Source organism: Mustela nivalis (assembly GCF_964662115.1).
Source record: "Mustela nivalis genome assembly, chromosome: 4".
Taxonomy (NCBI): Eukaryota; Metazoa; Chordata; class Mammalia; order Carnivora; family Mustelidae; genus Mustela; species Mustela nivalis.
In genome coordinates, this window is record NC_139023.1 from 8,966,580 (window position 1) to 8,979,915 (window position 13,336).

General features: G+C 36.0%; 1 pseudogene across 1 annotated transcript; it reads left to right on the forward strand.

Annotated features, from left to right (window-relative positions):
• The first annotated feature begins 2,570 nt into the window (after positions 1 to 2,570).
• LOC309863273 (rRNA-processing protein FCF1 homolog pseudogene) lies at positions 2,571 to 3,188 on the forward strand (annotated as a pseudogene). The gene has a single exon. The product of its transcript is annotated as an rRNA-processing protein FCF1 homolog pseudogene (transcript).
• The last annotated feature ends 10,148 nt before the right edge of the window (positions 3,189 to 13,336 follow it).

Here is a 13,336-nt window from a genome sequence, read left to right on the forward strand (position 1 = left end):
TTTGGTTAGAGAGAGAAACTCGAGGTAAACAGGCTAGCAGATGTTGACTTACTTTGATCTTGACCAATTTAAGAAACAAAAACTTTCTGTCCAAGAGGCATACCAGGTCTATTTAAATAGCCCAGTGATATACCCTGTTGGCCTAGGAGCTACATTCATTGTCCAGAATGTTGCTCAATTCTCAGCATGTGCCATACAGCTGGCATTTCTTTGCCCTCTCCATCCATATCCAACCATGTCCAAAGCCAATACTAATTCATATTTATATTCTTCTGTATTCAGTTTAGTTTAAGCAAACTTCAAATATGGAGTTCAAATCCCAAAATCTTTCCAATAATTCAACCATCCTGTGAAGCAAAGCCATCTGGAGAGAAACTGTCGGGGCCACTGACCGCATGGGTGCTGCTGCTTCTTCACTAGCCAAATGAAACTGACAGCTATGTTAATCTAAATTAGTCCATGTATAAGTTATGCTTTGGTTCATTCTAACTACAACTTAAAATTCTAAGTACTCTCCTGGGAAATATAACATATGAAATGTGTCTACCAGGATGAGAGGAGAGGATAAGAGGATCATTCCTTTACTCGGTAGGAAAAATCTGGCTCAATCAGACATTAATACAGACATCTTTCTTTTTTAAACTCAAACATGTTTTATAGGGAAAGAGATCCTATTGCATACAATTTCTATTATTATTTGTTATCCACACTCTGTGGTATGTACAACTAACTTATTCATATGTTAGAGTCTATTTGTAGCCATGTTCATCTAGGAAGAATTTCTATATCCTGCGAACTTTAACTTATTTCTTGATGCCTAATAGCACAATCCTAAATCTATATTAGCTTGTTCCTTATCACCAGAAATTTCTGCAATCCATCAACTACTATAAGGTACTAGCTTTCAACGATCTTTAGAACAGTTTTTCAAACAAGGTCATGAAATTAACTAGAGTATCATGGCCAGTATTTTTTAGTAAAATAAAACGAATTGAGTGGGTCAGAGTGCATTATATATAGTAGGATAAATATTATTCTGTGAAATTTTTGCTATATACATCCATATTAGGTCACTGTGTAAAATGTACTTCTTACTGTGGTCACTGTCAAAAGACTTAAAGATCCTTTCTTCACCTTAAAATCTACTTCAAATAAGCTCAGTATGTCAGTATGTTCAGAATCAATTTGGCATTTTTCCTACCAGGACTCCCAATCTAATTCTTTTCCAATTTTGTCCATGTGGCTTATTATACCGTAATTCTCCATGTCACACATTTTATACTCTGATAGTAATTTTAACACCTCTTTCTCAATAATCTCAAGTATCCAATCTGTCCCTAGATAGTTCTGAACCATCCTCCAAAATCTCACATTTATCCTTATCCCAGGACAGGTACACACTTTTGGTTCAAGCTCTCACCAAATCATGCTTGAGTTATTACAATAAACTCAACTAACATACATACCTCAAGTCCCTGTCGACTCTCGTTAATCCTAAAATTTTCCTTTCCCTAAAATCTTGTAAAGTTTATTTTAAATAAATTCCAGGTTTCTTTTCCTCCAGTATTCAAAATATTCAGAAATCTGATTAGTTTATAATATCCATAAAAGGAGAGGCTCTATCATTCCCCATCACTGCAATGTCCCCAGTGGATAACACATGATCTGCATATATGTGTTCAATAATATTTGTTGAATGGATGAGGAAATAAATGAACAAATAAATGAAGAAACAGTCTCCGGTAGCATATTTTCTCTTTCTCTGTTACATGTCAGGTCCTCCATTAAGTCAGTGATATTCACTGTAACATTTTTGCAAGCCTACAAAGTATCAAAGTATGCAACACTGTATAGGTGAGAAGGCTGTGCAAGGCGCAGAGAAGGCTATGCAAGGTGCGGAGAAGTCATCCCCTTGGTTTCCTAGAATGCAAGTTCATTTCCAGACCAAAGCGTCTGCATGCTAGGTTGTCTCCCACCATGATGGTTGCCCCTTGCTTTCTATTTCTATTTCCTCCTCTTCAGAACATAACTCAGAACATTCTCTCCCTAGTCTCATTCTTTTCACTCTCTTCTGATAATCTCTATTACTTTTTTAGTTCTTAGTCATATCTTTTATATTTGTATGGTTTTATTAAATGTTAATTATTTTATAAGAATAAGGATTTTCTCAATTCATTGTATTCTTGACAAAATCTCAGTTTAGTATTAGACACTTAATAGATAGTTGTTAAACCCATGAATTAAATCAAATGAGTAAAAATTGCCAAGTTAATATTTTGTGGAAAACACTAAGGAAGTTTATTGAATATCCATCTCTAGCAGACTGAAGGTTCATGTAAGTAATCACATGCACTCTTGGCATGCCGTAGGTACTCCACAATTATTCGTTGCATGAATGAATGAACAGTCTCCAGTCCAGTGTCCACCAAGTCCTTGATATCCATGAAAGCATAATAAAAGTTCATGAGCTTATCATCAATATTGCAAATAATAGCAATAGAAAGTTTATGTTTATTCGTGGTAAGGAGACAAATGCAAAAATCTCATGTTACAAAGAGTACAGCGTAAACATGGGGAAGCAAAAGAAAGCAAGGAAGTATGCGACAATTGCAGCGAATGCTTAGTCTCTGAGATCAGAGGCTTAAAGAAAAGGATAGATTAAAACCTTAAAAAAAAAAAAGAAAAGAAAAGAAAAGAAAGATCGCAGTGCCCTCAAGGAAATAGAAGTCCCTGAACATCCTTACTGCTTATTCTTCCAATATAACACACAGCTGGGCCCACCTTACCACATCCTGGTTGATACCACCTTTATCAACTTTTCCATTAAAGTCAAACTTGACTTAGTACAGTCTATGATGAACTGACTATGCCAAGTGTAAACCCCTTGTATAACTGACTGTGTAATGGCTGAAATTGAGAAACTGGGGCAGAAGTATCGAGTGGCTCTAAGGATTGCCAAGGATCCAAGATTTGAATGATTACCATGTACACACAAGGGAATCTATGCAGATGATTGCTTAGTAGAGAGTAACTCAGCAAGTGTTATACTGTGTTATATGGTGGCCACAGTTGACCAGGACCTTGAACGAAGGATCTGGTCGATCCCTGGAGTTCCCATCATGTGCATTTCTAACCATAGGTACAACATTGAGCAGATGCCAGATGATTATGGAGCCTCTCTGTTCTAATTCTTTTTTTTTTTTTTTTAATTTCTTTTCAGTTTCCGGAATTCATTGTTTATGCAACCACACCCAGTGCTCCATGCAATACATGCCTTCCACAATACCCACCACCAGGTTCACCCAACTTCCCGTCCCCCACCCCTTCAAAACCCTCAGTTTGTTTCTCAGAGTCCACAGTCTCTCATGGTCCGTCTCCCCCTCCGATTTCCCCCAACTCCCTTCTCCTCTCCATCTTCCCTTGTCCTCCATGTTATTCCTTATGCTCCACAAATAAGTGAAACCATATGGTAATTGTCTCTGTTCTAATTCTTAAAAGATAGAGTTCCTCTGCCTTCCTTTACCAAGTTTTTCTGTTGCCAGTTCATATTAGCAACATGCTATAGCATGAATTGTTCTTCTTCCTTTTTTCCTCTGTTATGAACTGAGTATGATTAAATACACTCACTTTTTTACGTTGTTTTGAAATTGATATTTTGTATCATTTTAAATATTGTTGCACCTTTTAATAAATAAGATGATTGCTCATAAAAAAATCACAAGTTAATTTACATTAGGTTAAAACTGTATCAACACTGTGGTGCTTGGGTGGTTCAGTTGGTTATAAGCTCTTGATCTCAGCATTGTGAATTCAAGCTCCATGTTGGGCTCCATGCCCAGATTCTACTTAAACAAGCAAACAAACAAACCGTATCAACTCTGTTAAGCACTGCTAAATACGTCAGAAGGAAAGTGACAGCCGTTTATTCCACATTTACAAAGTACCTAAAATGTGCCAATCCCTATCCTCAGCAACAAACAACCTTAAGAGGGCAGCACCGTTGTTATCTCTATTTTGCAAATAAGGAAACTGAAGTTAAAGTAAAGAAATTGAGATTAAGGAACTTGCCCAAGGTCAAAAGTTAGTGAGCAACAAAGCAAGGATTATGAACTCATGCATTCTTCATTCAGGAGAGCATAGATCTAATCTATGTATAGATTTATTCTAAGTATAGATCTAATCCATGATGTCTTTCAAAAACTAGAGCAGCTATTCTCTACTGAGAGTCCCTAAAAACTGTCATTCTTTTCACAAAACTACATCCTTTGGCACTGGCAGCCGAAATATGTTTTCCTTTGGTCTGAGCAGTAAAAATCTGGCATGAGGATCTATCCTTTTTGTTTTATGCTTTATTCCTTACTCCCCTAAAATAAGGTCTCCAAGTGTCACACAGGCCTTGCGTTTTATAATCCCAGTGGCTAGAGCAGCAAGATAGATAGTTGGTAGAGGTAACCATGTAAACCAGAGAGGAAGAGAGGCACCAGCCACCATGCTGGTCACCCAGCACTAAAATATCCATGACTATTTCAAATTTTAGGTAATCTGACAAAATGTTAAAGCTGGATTCCACTATTTCATATTATTTTATTCTACTCTTTTTAAAACAGTCATACAAAGCTTAATTTCAAAAAAATATCTTAACCAACATTCTCTTCAGCTATTGCTTTCCCACTTCTAGAAGACACGTAGAAAGAACACTCTTTCATAACTCTAAAAGCAAAGTCCTCTAACCCACACAAAGACCTGGTCCTCTAGGAGATTAGGTTTGAGTTTGTTTTCAGTTTAACTGTACTGATGATTGCCTTTCAAGCTGAGTAGGTTAGATGAGACATCTGTGGAATTTGTTTGAAGACAGATGGGTGCTCAGATACAAAAATGCTGGATTAAGCAGAGGCAGGGTGGACTGGAATGATAAATACAAATTTAAGCCACAGCAAAGGCAGCCACCAGAAAAAAAACAAGGTACTCATGGTAATGAGTATCCTTTTCATAATTATCTAGAAGTGTTCTGGATGAGATGTACTGACACTTCATAGAATTGCTACTGCATATTTTTTACTCTCTTTCTCATTTTTAATCAGATCATTTGAATGAATATCTGGCGTCTATTAGATTTCTCATAGATTTCTACTCTCTATGCTAGATAGTGTATGAGGCATTATCATACCTTCATAAAGAGCAGTTATTTCAACTCTCTGTGCCTTGATTTTCTCTCTTCCATATTGGGGATAATGTTAATTCATGGGTTTCCTATGAGGATTCAATTAACTAAAGCATGTCAAGTGTACACTGTGGCTAGCACATATTGGCACTCGATGAATTTTAGCTAGCATTCTCATTATTGCCATGAGAAAAAATAAACTAAGTTTCATACTAAAGAGTGTTCAAATGAAATTGTACGTATAGACACACAGATGAGAGTACGTTAACAAAGAAGACAAAACAGCATGCTTCTGACCACGGTCTGGCTGTCGGAGACGCTGCAATTGTCCACATAGCAAGGGCTGGAGAGAGCTCTGAGGACAGTGTGTCAGAGACATGACTTGATCTAGGTCTAAGAATATGGATTCAAGCTAGACATTTTGCTGTCCTCATTATTCAGACCAATACAATTTTAAGACACTAGAGCAAAATCATGGGACTGGAAAAGTCCTTAGAGATAATTGGCTCTGGACTCTCTGATTTAAAGGTTAAGAATATAGCATTAAATAAATAAATAAATAAATAAATAAATAAATAAATAAATAAATAAGGTGAGAATATAAAGACCAGTTAGACAGCCCATAACAACTATTTTTTGTTGGCCTCCCACCATCAGCCTTCATTCTAGGTGCTAGAGACTGAAGCATTGAGTAACACATACATATTCCTTGAATTCAGAGAGATTATATTCCAGGGGGAAGACAACAAATAAACAAGTAAATAAATGAATAAAGAGCTAATTTCACATACTGATAAGCTGAAGGTCATAAAATCAGGTACTGAGAAAGAATCTGACCAGTGAAGAGCTACAGCTTTGCAAAAGGGTATCAGACAAGGCCTGCCTGAGGAGGTGACATTTCAGTTGAGTCTAAATGATGAAAAAGAGCAGGCATGGTGAGATTTGGGGCAGGAAGCAAGGGATGGTCAAAGGAAAAAAATGCAGTAAGAGAGAAGGTTCTAGAGGGGCTGGAAAGGAGGCCGGCATGGCTGTAGTGCAGTGAACAAGAGAAGAGTAGGAGATGATGTCCAGAAGGAAGCAGAATGTGAGCTCTCTAGACCACAGTAAAGAGGCTGAACTTCATTTTGGCTGTTGCACGAAGTCGTAGGTCAATCTCTAAGCCACAGAATGGTGAGATCTGGTTTAAGCTTTAGAGAGACCTCTGTCTAGATGTCCTAGAACACAGTGGGCAAGAGTGTTTGTGGGGAAACCAGCACGCCATGGCCCTAACCCAGGCGAGAGGTGGTCGTGGTTTAGACAAGGATTCTAGCAGAGAAAATGGTGATTAGTGGGCAGATTCTTAATATATTTTAGGAGTAGAGCTATCAGTTCCTACTGACAAATTGGATGTGAGGTGGGAGGCAAAAGTAGCACTTGGCAATGAATCTTAGTTTTTGACCTAAACAAATGAAAGAGTGATGGAGACACTTATGAAGATGGAAAAGGCTTAGGGAAGGGATGAAGAGAGGAAGGCAAGAGAAGGAAGGTAATTGATAGTGCCATTTGACCCGTTAAGTTTGAAATACCTGTTAGATATCTTGGTAGAAATATCATTGTTCAATATGTGAATCTGGAACTCAAGGGAGAAGTCCTAGCTATAGGTGAAAATTTGAAAAAATAATACAGAGATGTGTCCGAAGGCATGGATTTAAGTGAGATTATCTGATCACCCAGGAGGAGAGTGTGGACAAAGAATAGATGGGTGCTAAGGACAGAAACCTCAGTACTTTATGATGTAGAAGTCTGAGGGTGGAGGAGGAAGCCTCATTAACAGCTATGGAGGAAAGGGAGAACTCAAGAGTGTCTATGGTGTAGCAGTCTGGGAAAGAAGACCCAAACATTTATGCAGTTGCTGGTAACTGTCAGTTAGGACAGCTATTGTTCCTTTGTTAGTACCTTGAAGGCAGCAGAGGTCTTGAGTCTCTACTCTTATTTTTGCATCAACAGCATTACAGAGCTAAATATATGGTGAAAATATGGTGAGAACTCACTAAGTAATTGTTGATTGATTATACATATATGTGACATGATCAAAACCAAGTTTACCTTGATAGGAAAGATAATAAACTTCTATTTTTACTGTAGCTCCACTGAATTGTAAATGGATATCTCTGTATAATCTCATTTGGTTATCTTCATGAACAACTATTAATTGATTAGTCACACCACATCTCTGATAGAGGAAGCAATTGGTATCTTGACCCTAAGATTTAGATAATCTTATGCAAAAATGAGATTGATTTATAGTTATGCTTGATTTGGACAAATAGTTAATTCAAAAAATTTTCTTGAGAATATACACTGTATTAAAATTGATTTGGGGCCTTTTTGAAAAGCACAAAAATATAAATATGCACAATTTCTTACAACAATTTTACAAATTAAAAAACTAATATGGGCCAAACAAAATCTATGATACAAAACATTAGGCTATGAATGCTAAATAGAGATACAAATAATATGCACTTTCACTCATTCATGGTGCCTTAAAATTTTAATATAGAGAAATATTCAACCCCTTAAGCTTTAGAATCACATCTGGATCGTTTCGTAAATCCTTTTGCATACAACAAAGTATCCTGAAGAAATCCTTCAATGTATTAAATAATAAATTCATTTAAAGATTTTTAAACTATACTGTCAGACCATCCATTGCATTGAGGGTCAATGACCTGATGTTTACACTTTAATCCTTTACCACAGATAATTTGCAAAACTCAGGCGGACAGCAAATACTTTACAACTCTAATCAACAAAGAGTGAACTATGTTCATTGAAAAGTATACTCTGGGCAAATGAATTACAGAAAGTCCACACGAAAGAATGACCTTCAGGGAGTAGCCTAGCTTTTGGGAGAAAGAGAAATGCTGAGTTCAGTATTTGTAGTATCAGTCAGGGAGATCTTATGGGCAGAGATTCAACAATTGAGTCCCAACATTCTATAATGTGGGTTACAGCTAACAGCTCTGAAAAGCACAAGTGGTAAACACAATAAAACAATCACTAACTTAAATATGACAGTGACATAATTTTCAGAAACACTAGGAAAGTTTTGTTATGTCTCAAATGTTTTGCGAAGACCATTTTAAACATCAGTGGAAAGACATTTTGCAAAGGACAATGTGGTAAGTAAAACTATGGATTCTAATACTAGATTTCTCTACCTGGGAAGACCACTCTACCTTTTCCAATGTGAAAAAAAAAAAAATTATTTTTGAATTTTGCAAAGAGTGGCCATAGTACACCCAAATTAGAGAAGCAATTCCAGAGACATTAAACTTAGCTTATAGAAATTCTTTCTCCCTCTAATATGCTGTCAAAAACCCAGGGTGTGTTATAAGTAGACCACATAGATCTTACTTTTCCACTTCTATATTCAGCTAGGGAAGTTACTAAATATAGTGACTGTCTGGATATGATCCTGTCTCTGCCACTCGGTAGCTTTTGACATTGCACAAGTTACTTAACTTCTGTACGCCTCAGTCTCCTCAACTATAAGTTGGGGATATGCATTAATTTGAAAAGATTCATTGATTTAATACATGTGAAGTATCAGGCACATACCATGTAACCTAAATAGACTCCTTTATTATTATATCTACTATTATTGTTACATGTTGTTACATAAGTACATGTGGATGTGGATATTTTTGTGTCTAAAAAATCCAAGCAAACTAATGAGAACAAAGAGTCCAAGATGCTTAGCAAGCAGAATAAACTTTAGGTGGCAAGAGGGAGAAAGAGGAGAAAATACACAGGTCCACTCACGTATATCCTGTTCTTCATTACTGGAATGGGCAGAGTAACTCTAGAATATACTTGCAAGGCTAACCTACACGCTTCTTGTAAAGAACCTTTACATCTTCCATTTAAAAAATCTTAGAATGATATAATTTAAAGCAGCCAGATAAACAAGCAAAAAGCCAGATTCTTAAATATAGAGAATTGGTGGTTATCGGGGGGAGCTGGGTAGTGGGATGAGCAAAATAGGGGATTAAGAGGTACAAACTTCCAATTATAAATAAATAAGTCACAAAGATGAAAAAGGACAGCATAGGGAATATTGTCCAAAATGTAATAACATTGCATGATGACTACACTTATCATGGTGAACATTGAGTAAGGTATAGAATTGTTGAGTTAGTATGTTGTACACCTGAAAATTATATAACACTCGATGTCAACCATACTTCAGTGTAAAGAAGCAGCCAAAATTAATCTGGAATTCCTAAGGAGGGGTAATTTAAAAAAAAAAAAAAACACCAAAAAATATTTTTTATTTTATTTTATTTCATTTTGTTTTGTTTTGTTTTCTACATACATACTAAGTGCCTAGAATAGTGCCAGACACCCAGCAGAATCCTGATATAAAATGAGTGTTAAAACAGTTCTGACTGCCACTAACAGGCTGTGACCTTGGAGTGAATTACTTCTCTGACTCAACCTTATAGCAACAAATGCGAGGGATAATAGTTACTGTGTATCATTCATAAGTTTCCTCTGGTGTTCAGCATTATTTAATTTTTTTTAAATAAATTAAGGCTCATTGTTAGAGAGTCCTACTTTATCATTCTCCCACTCATCACAGGAGAGATCATTTCTCTAGCATCTATCCTCATGTGACAGTAAAAAAAGACTCAGGATCCCCTTATTTTGTATAGAGACTCCCAAAATCTTTGCAGTTGACACTACAATCACCGGATATTTACCAAACAAATAGAAATTGAAACTGAAGATGACCTCTTCCCCCACAAAATAAAATACCGGTACCTATGCAGTGGAATAACATTTGATCTGGTAAATTTTCTTCCTTTCTCCAAAAAATGTTGACTTTTGTGTGTGTTTGGCGGGGGTGGGGGGTGATAATACCTAGGCTAATCGGTTCTGAGTGCTTTGGAAGAAGGATATTAAAGGATGAACAGCATGGACAGAATTCCTTTTGATTCTGGCTTTTAAAACTTAAGCTCTTAGAGGTGCTGAGAGTATTCTTGAAGTAGACAAAATGCTGGGGAGAAATATTTGAAAAGAAGCAAAAGACATGAGAAGACACTAAAAATAAACTCCAGGGGAAAGAAGATGTGGAGGGAGGTGCAAGAATATGGTCCCTGGAGGTTGGAATGAAAGACTTACCTGAGAGATTCTCTTTTTCTTAAAGAGCAGAGGAAAGGTAAAAAAAAAATCAGTGCTTGAGAAAGAGAGGGGAGCCCTGTGTTCTACCCTAGGAACGGCTTTGGGAGGCTGCAAGAAAGTAGAAGAAATAACTGTGTGGTGTGCCTTCATCAACTTTAAATTAATGAAGATGAAACTTTCTCCACTTCAGTACGTTTGAAATTGAAATGAATTTGACCTACAAAAAATTAAGGAAAGTTACATTCTAACACAGCTGCTTTGTTTACAAAACACACACATACACATACACATCTACATGCATTCAAGTAAATTAAAACTAATTGTACTTTGAAAATTGATCTATGTCACCTCCAATTTTTAGCAAAGTCCAAGGCTCTCACAAATGCATACTTGTAAGAACCAAGATGCCACCTAAAATGAAAAAAATCACTTAAATAGATTTTTTTCTATTATTTATAAATGATATAATTTTGTGAAAATAAATAATATTCAAACATTTTCAGAAGAAACCAGGTGTAAGTCCCATTTTCAAAAACCCCTTCATTTTGATTACATTAGTATCTGCAAATCAACATTTTGAATAAGTAGTTACAAAAATTACATATATTTGCACATATTTAATGACTACACATAAAATCTTTCAAGTTTCTACTAGTTATTATCTTTAAACAATGAGAGTCAGATTTCTGATTCAGTCTGACAACCTGAATTTTGCTACATCTTTGTTTCTATTTTACTAAGTATATTTACAGAATTATCCATATACTCTTAGTTAAGATTTTAAAGATTTTTATTTATTTATTTGACAGACAGATCACAAGTAGGCAGAGAGGCAGGCAGAGAGAGAGGAGGAAGCAGGCTCTCCACTGAGCAGAGAGCCTGATGCGGGACTCGATCCCAGGACACTGGGATCATGACCTGAGCCGAAGGCAGAGGCTTTAACCCACTGAGTCACCCAGGTGCCCCTTAGTTAAGATTTTAGAGAAATCTTTAGCTCATTTGAAATATAGGGAGCTTTCATTGTTTTAGTTAATCATCTCCTAAATATTTACTGAGTACCTGCACAGCACCAGGAATTATGCTAAAGATGTAAGTAAAATGCTTTATTCCCAACACATACTTGTTGAATAAATAAAGTTAAGAGCAAATATTTTCAACGTGAAGATTTTAACATGTTTTCATAAAATCTAGTGTGTAAGTAAAGATTATAGCTACATGAGATTAACTACCAGAGTTCTGTAATTTGCTAAACCTGTGGGAAGTTGGAAATGTTAATAAAATATCATTTATTTGAAAAATTCAGAGAAATAACTGCTCAACTTGTCTTTTGAACTACATATATTTCATGAAGTTAAAATGAAATGAAAACTGATCATCTCATATCCCACTTGATTTATGTTATTCTTCCATTTTAATATGATATCAGTTATAGATTTAATTTAATAATTAAATAATAATTTACTTTAATAGTAAGTTTTGAGAGGAGGGAAAGAAGAGAAAAGGAAAGCACTAAAAAACACAAATACAAAAAAATAAAATTAAAAACACAAATCAATTGATACCTCCAAATTTTAGAAACATTACAACAATAAAATAAATGCATGTCTTAGATTAGAGAACTATGGTATTTTAAAGTCCATCTTTTGAAGTTAGTATTTTACTTGCATCCAGAAGGATTATTTGTACTGTTCAGTTGACTGCAGAGAATATAAATCTAAACGACCCTGTTCCTTAAAAATCAATAGACTTAACTTTCCTCAGGGAAAAATCTAGCAGAACAGGAAGCTTCAGTGCTTCAAGTAACAAATCCTTTTGAACCTATCCATTGCCATCAGAGTTGCTCAACTGATTCTAATACCTAAGAGATCACACATACCCTCTCATAAACTCTAACAACTTTGAGTATACATCAAATTCATAGATCTTTGTAGTGTCTGATATTCTGGTCTCAAGTTTAAAAAATTGAAAGATTTTATTTATTTATTCCCTTGAGGGAGAGTGACAGGGAGAATGCCAGCAGGAAGGAGAAGAGGAAGAGGAGGAGGAGAGAGAGGGGATCTGAAGCAGAGTCTGCACCCAGTGTCTCTGGGGGGACCCCAAACCAAGAGCCAGAGACTTAACCAATTGAATCACCCAGGAGCCCCATAATTTTTTTAAATTTTAGAATAAATTGCAGCAAACCTGTGTTTATAAGCATACCCCATAAAAACCTTGCTATACCAACAGAGAACCTATAGAGCTAATGAATTCAGGACATTTTGACAATTTAATTCAGTTTGATTCACATTAACACAAAAGATTCTGGGTGCTATGAAAAAGTAAACCAAGAGATGTGTGATGCCACTCACATAATTAGAGAATCAGGCAACAGAAAGAGTGTATCAGAACCCATTCATCAGATCTAGTCACAAGGACCATTCCATATTAAATATCCGTTTAAAGACTGAAATATATTAGGGAATGTACAGTAGATCTTAATTCCTTCCCCATCTCTGAATTTACTAATACCACACTAATGAGTCACTGCACAGACCCATGAAAACTGGAAACTTACAAAGCCATACTGAAGTATATGTGGGGCTGGCTAGACCTTCTCCGTGATTGATCAGCATATAGTAAATGCACAAGTCCTTGCTCAATAATGAGAAAGTGAGTGATTCATTCCACATACCAACATCATTAATGAAAATGTATGCCTTATGGCAATGATAAACTTGTATGAACAAAGGACCCTTGGAGTTGTCTGAAAATAGTTAAAACTGTGAATCTTAAATCTACAATTTCTAGAGATCTACCATCACAGATACGAATGGAACTCCAGAGAATGGCATAAAAGTAAGATTGAGATCAAAAGACTCAACTGACTCCAACAAAGAACTAATAGCTATCAAAATTTTAGGGATAAAATACTTTTTGAGAAACGCTCCTTATAAATAATAGCACCCACTGTTCCTGCCTCTCTCTCTCTCTCCATGGGTGCTTCGGCCAGGATGGTGTATAATATCT